The sequence below is a fragment of the Camelina sativa genome, chromosome 5 (genome assembly GCF_000633955.1).
Source record: "Camelina sativa cultivar DH55 chromosome 5, Cs, whole genome shotgun sequence".
NCBI lineage: Eukaryota > Viridiplantae > Streptophyta > Magnoliopsida > Brassicales > Brassicaceae > Camelina > Camelina sativa.
Window position 1 is genome coordinate 27,436,085 of NC_025689.1, and position 6,587 is coordinate 27,442,671.

At 34.7% G+C, this 6,587-nt stretch overlaps 1 pseudogene; it reads left to right on the plus strand.

Moving 5' to 3' along the window:
• LOC104787675 lies at nt 3,429-5,813 on the plus strand (annotated as a pseudogene).

The following is a 6,587-nucleotide window of genomic DNA, read 5'->3' on the forward strand; positions in this document are numbered from 1 at the left end:
CAAGGTAAGTATACCATATCATCAACATTCAATGTTTCTAACTTGCTTCCTTACTATGCTGATCCCGATTTGAGGACAAATCCTTTTGAAGAGGAGGAGGATGATATGATTGTGGCAAGCAAGGAGCCAGAGGCTGCAGAGAAACCGGAGATGGCGGGAAGGATCACTCGTTCAAGAGCTAAGGAGATGGCCAAGGAAGCTCATTCACTCATAGTTGACGGGTCATTCAACCTACTGAGGATCAAAGTCTTCAACATATCCACCTTGAAGACTCCACCCGGTAATGATAACTAGGTAACTTAGGTGTGAAGTTTGTACTATTTTTCCCATAGCTGAGTTTTGTCCCAATGGGTTTTCTCAGTATGGTTTTTAATGAGGCAAATGGATCACTACGTCGAGTTATCTAGAAGTTATTGCCAATGGGAAATAATGTACTAAGTCACCAGACTTCTGTATTAAGTCACCAGACTTTTGTACTAAGTCACCAGACTTATGTACTACTACAAGTACCTGACGTTTTGCTGTTTTCTTTTTTTCCTTAAAAATGTCTTGTTGTTTTATTTTGAACTTCCTGTTGTTTGGAGTGTCGAGCCTAGGGTTGATTATAAAACCCAATAGCTACGCCTCTTTGTTCTTTAGCGAAGAAGTATGTTGAATAAGTATTGTTAAACTTTTTCTCTCAATTCGAAATTCTTGAATGCGTTCTTGATTTCTGGGTTTCTATACACTTTGTGATTCAGAAACTTTTCACTTTATTTCACCCCATACAACCACCTAAATATCTATCTCCATCGTATCATTATCCATCACTCGATCATCTCCAAATCCACCTGCAATCTTGTTCACGTAACTTCACCATCGAGTCTCATCACTAATCACTTATCAGCAGCCTTTCAACGGAGTTCAATCCTAGGGAGATCGTATTATGAACGTTGTCGTGAAACGGATAGGTGGAGGTAATTGTTTCACCTGTAAGGGTTTACAAAGGTTCTGATAGCATGAAAGAACTTAGAAACGGCGGAGAGATTTTGTGAAAAACTGATACTTTGATTGATTACCTTTTTAGGTTTTTACAAGTTCTTTTATATATAATGCAGAGCAATCTAGAATCCTATGAAAAGTAAACCTATATCTTAATCGACAGCTGTAATTGATGAGTCATCACCATACGAGGATTCTAGAAGCTTGAATTTGTTGTGGAGAGGAACCAATGTTGTCTTCTCTGTATAGACCTTGCTCTGTTTCGACCATTGAACATTTGTCTCTTTGTGTTGAATCAAACAGGGTGATTTGGCTTGGACATGGACCTTGTCTTTGTGAGGATCCAATGGGTTCTCTTGGACAGAAAGAAGAAAAAAAAAAAATCAGAGTGAGTGCTAGACTAGTTGTCGTTTGTTTATTTTCTTAAATATTGTGACATTATTGTTAAAATATTCTATGACTTCCTCAATATAATTGGACCACGAAAATGGTCATCTTATTCGGAAAATTGATATCATAGCATTGAAAATGAAACATATGATCCCAACGCTTATTGTCCGTTGATTGGTAGTGTAGCCACAAACACGGCTTAAACTTTTAAAACAGATGATATTACGATCTGACGTTGCTAGCAATCACAGAAAAAAAAACGTAAAAGATGAAAAGAAAAACGATTTCAATCACGATCCCTATACCGCTGATTGAAACGAGCAAGGTTCTTTCAGGGTGCACCAAACAATTTATAAGAGTTAACTAGGTTGCATGGAAACGGAAACAGATACGTGGAAGCGAAATATTTCGGAAACAAGAAACGGTTTTTTTCTAAAATTAAGAAATTGAAATGTTTTGGAAACGTATGTATATATATATTTGATATATATGTATATACATTATAAAACACCAGATATTAAAACCTATATCAAAAGAAATATTTTGAAACAACACAAATTCAAAATATAAATATTAAATAGTTGAATTAAATCACTAATAATATTACATATTTATATGTATTATGAATATATATTTTTAAATTATTTTATTTATTAAGTTTCTAAGCTAAAAAAGAGTTTTCGTCGTGTTTCCAAAATGGAAACAGAGTTTCCATCGTATTTCCAAAATGGAAACAGAGTTTCCATCGTATTTCCAAACAAAAATTTTTAGAACCCATGTTTTCGTGACTTGTTTCAATATTTCCGCGAGTTTCCGTTTCCAAAACGTTTCAGAAACGGAAAACAGACCTTAAAAAGAGTTTCCATGCAACATAAGAGTTAATTATGTTACCAAATATGCGATTGGTGAGTTTTCTCCACTGACTTTATACTTAGGTTCACTCCTAGGGTGAACTTTCTTGTTCACTTCTTCCTTTTCAACCAATCAGAATCTTCTATATATTATTTTATTTAAAAGAATAAATCAAAATTAAATTAAAAAGCAAAACAGATTAAGGAAACAAATTCTGTATAATTTTTTTAAGGAAAGTTAAATATTAGCTTGGTTTAGATTTTACAATTAGAATGAAATGATGTATCGGTTTGGGTTTACAAATAAGATGATTAGGGTTTAGATTTTACAATTCTTACAAAATTATATGTCGGTTTGGGTTTACAAGTGAAGTGGTTAGGGTTTAGATTTTACAATTAAAATGAAATGATATGTCGGTTTGTGTTTACAAATAAAGTGGTTAGGGTTTAGATTTTACAATTAGAATGAAATTATATATCGGTTTGGGTTTACAAATGAGATGGTTAGAGTTTAGATTTTATAATTAGAATGAAATTATATGTCGATTTGGATTTACAAATGAGATGGTTAGGGTTTAGATTTTACAATTAAAATGAAATTATATGTCGGTTTGGGTTTACAAATGAGATGGTTAGGGTTTAAATTTTTCAATTAGAATGAAATTATATATCGGTTTGGATATATAAATAAACGGTTTAAGTTTTTAATTTTACAGATTTTGTTTCCTTATTTTATATGAAGATGAATGAATAGATTCTTAAATGCATTATGATATGTCAGATTCTCATTGGCTAAAATAATGAGAAGTGAACAAAAGGGTTCACCTTAGGAGTGAGTGAACCCAAAAATTGTTCTTTTTCCATTATCACTATGAAAATACCATTATTATTAGCTTTAACCTGTTAGATTATCATTATGTGAATCCTTAAAAACCTGGTAGATTATAAATCAGATTCTGTCCGGAAATACCAAAAGCTTCTGTCAGGTCCACCAGCTTCATAAATATTATAAATTCTCTACATCACATATCTAGTCAACGATTTTAATCTTAAAAAGTTATATAAAAAAGAACAATCCGACATATAACTTTATTTTTTATTGCGACCACGTCTGTCTCTGCGTCGTCGTTTAGTTAATTTCACATGGGCATGGTCAACGACGAGTTCTATCTTTCCCCAAGTTTTTCATTTTGATCCATCAAAAGTTTATTGATTCTCTCAAAAGTAGTTTTGATCATGGCAAAGGGTTTCTCGATGGTGCCTAGAGTAGAGCTAGAAGAAGATCAGACGACTTACTATTTCTCAACAGAGATGATGAAGAAGGTTAGCTCCATGGCTGCTCCAATGGTGGCTGTGGCTGTTTCTAAGTACCTCCTTCAAGTTATCTCCATTGTTATGGCTGGTCACTTCGACGTCCTCTCTCTCTCTGCCGTTGCCATCGCAAGTTCTCTTACTAATGTCACCGGCTTCAGCCTCGTTGTAAAATCCTCCTCTCTCTTTCTCATTTGTCTAACTTCTAGACCTGGTCCTTGGACTAAACAAAAGATTACCAAATGTTTTTTACTTATACTTTTTTTTTTGTTTATATAATGATTATATCTTTAGGACCACCAAACGTTTTGTTTCTTTAAAAGGTGTTGTGAAGAATGTACATTTTAAGACAAATTTACACATTAATTTTAAAGCTATGGGAGTGTATAACTTTTTCATTTCTTAACTAGGACTACTATTTTTATTGGACCTACCTGCTGACTTAGATGGTTAGTTTGGATTGGCAGGTGCGTTAGAGACACTATGTGGTCAAGCTTTTGGAGCAGAGCAATTTAGGAAAATCAGTGCATACACTTACAGCTCAATGCTATGTCTTCTCTTGTTCTGTTTCCCAATCTCACTTTTGTGGGTTTTCATGGACAAACTCTTGGAGCTTTTTCATCAAGATCCGCTCATCTCTCAATTAGCTTGTAGATACTCAATCTGGCTCATACCAGCTTTATTCGGATACTCTGTCCTTCAATCTATGACTCGGTTTTTTCAGTCACAAGGATTGGTTCTTCCTCTCTTCTTGAGTTCTCTTGGAGCTCTATGTTTTCACATTCCCTTTTGTTGGCTTCTTGTCTATAAACTGAGGTTTGGAATCATTGGTGCCGCCTTGTCCATAGGAGTTTCGTATTGGTTCAACGTAATTTTGCTTTGGGTTTTCATGAGACAATCTGCTCTGTATCGTGAAACTATGAATCTTCAAGCACAAGAAATCTTTTTGAGCATGAAGCAGTTCATCACCCTCGCGATACCTTCTGCTATGATGACTTGGTAATAAAACCCCTCTTAACACTATAAAGCTTCTTGGTTTTGTTCTTTATTGGGGGATTCATGATCTTTGATCTTCTATGGACTCCTAACTCTGATTTTTTTTTTTTCTCTTATGTTGGGTGTAAATAAAGCCTAGAATGGTGGTCTTTTGAACTTCTTATACTGATGTCTGGACTCTTACCGAACTCAAAGCTCGAAACATCGGTGCTATCCATATGGTAATGCACATATATCACTTTTTTAAAATTCTAACTTATTCAAACAACCTTTTGGGCGTCCAGTCTTTATTCTTTGAACAGCCTAACAATGACGTCGCTCCATTACGCTCTGGTGAATGCAATAGGAGCGGCCGCGAGGTTTTATCGATTTCCAAATTGATCATAAGAATTTTTTTTTTTTTGTTCTTGGAAAATTCCTTAGAAACAATATTTTTTCTTATAATAGCACACATGTCTCAAACAAGCTAGGATCTGGACATCCAAAGGCAGCTCGAGCGGCAGCTAATTCTGCGATTTTTCTCGGCGTTATTGATGCAGCGATAGTAAGCATCACTCTATACATCTACAGAAGAAATTGGGCTTATATATTCAGCAACGAGAGTGAAGTCGCTGACAATGTAACTCAGATCACACCCTTTCTCTGCCTATCCATTGGTGTTGACAGCTTCCTCGCCGTACTCTCAGGTAAACAACTCACATCAAATCGAAAGTCTGTATACAGTAGAATGTACAGAACAGAACATTTGCATATGTTACTTGACCATCAAGAAAGCTAAATGTTTCTGTTATGAGAAACCCTAAATATTCTTTCTTCTTCAGGTGTTGCTAGGGGAACAGGGTGGCAACATATAGGAGCTTATGCAAACATCGGGTCGTATTATCTGGTTGGGATCCGGTGGGTTCAATCTTGTGTTTCGTTGTGAAATTGAGAGGGAAAGGACTTTGGATCGGTATATTGATAGGCTCTACTCTACAAACTATTTTTCTTGCTCTTGTTACTTTTTTTACCAATTGGGAACAAGAGGTATATTTTTGGTTTATTCCTGTCTTATTGATTATCTTTTTTTCTTTAGTTTCTTTTCTAGAGTTTTGAATCTTGTTTTGATTTGGGTTTTAGGCGGCGAAGGCTAGAGACAGAGTGATCGAGATGACACCGCAAGGCGACCAAATACGGGAAAGCATATTACAAGAGGATGTACAAGTTTTGTTAAAAGATATTTCAGAAAATGTGTAAAATACTAAAATCACGTAACGTACTAGTAGTAATATTGTCCGTTTAATTTTTTTGTATTATCAATTTGGCAAATTTAATGGCTGACAAAATTTAGACTCGTTGAATAATAAAATTTGAGAATTGAGATGCAATATAATTTTATAAAACAAATTATAAAAGCTGTACATACATATATCGTTGACTTTTTAAAGGAGTTTTGCACAAACATTCTCAGAAATTGCGTGTCTTGACCAGTTTTCTTTGTGTAAGTAGCATTTTAAATATTTTATAAGGAAACTGAGGGTATCTTCATTGGTGAGATACTTTCCAAAGGTATCTCATCTAATATAATATTATAATTTTAATATAATTTAGATATACCATTATATTTTAAGTTATTTTATAAACCACTTAGTAGCCTTGGGCATTCGGGTCCACGGGTCGGATCTGGGTAGGAACCGATCGGGTCCGGTTCTTTCGGTTACATAAATTTTTTATCCATTTAAGAACCGTTAAGATTCGGTTCGGATCTCGGTTCGGTTCCTCTCGGTTCCGGATCGGTTCGGTTCTACAATTTTTGGAACCAAATCAGAACCGAAACTTGAAATTCAATTTTTGGTTCGGGTAAAATGGATCCATTTGTATCCGAATGTAGAAAAATACCCAAAAATGAAAACATAAACTTGAGACATCATAGTTCAAAGTTCAAACTTGTTTCCTAACAACAAGAGTTCAAAGTCTAAAGAGATGAGCAAAGTTCAAAGACAATAAGACATCAAACACCAAACAAGAGACATCAAAGTTCAGACAACAAGAGCAAGACAAACAAAAACAGAAAAACTT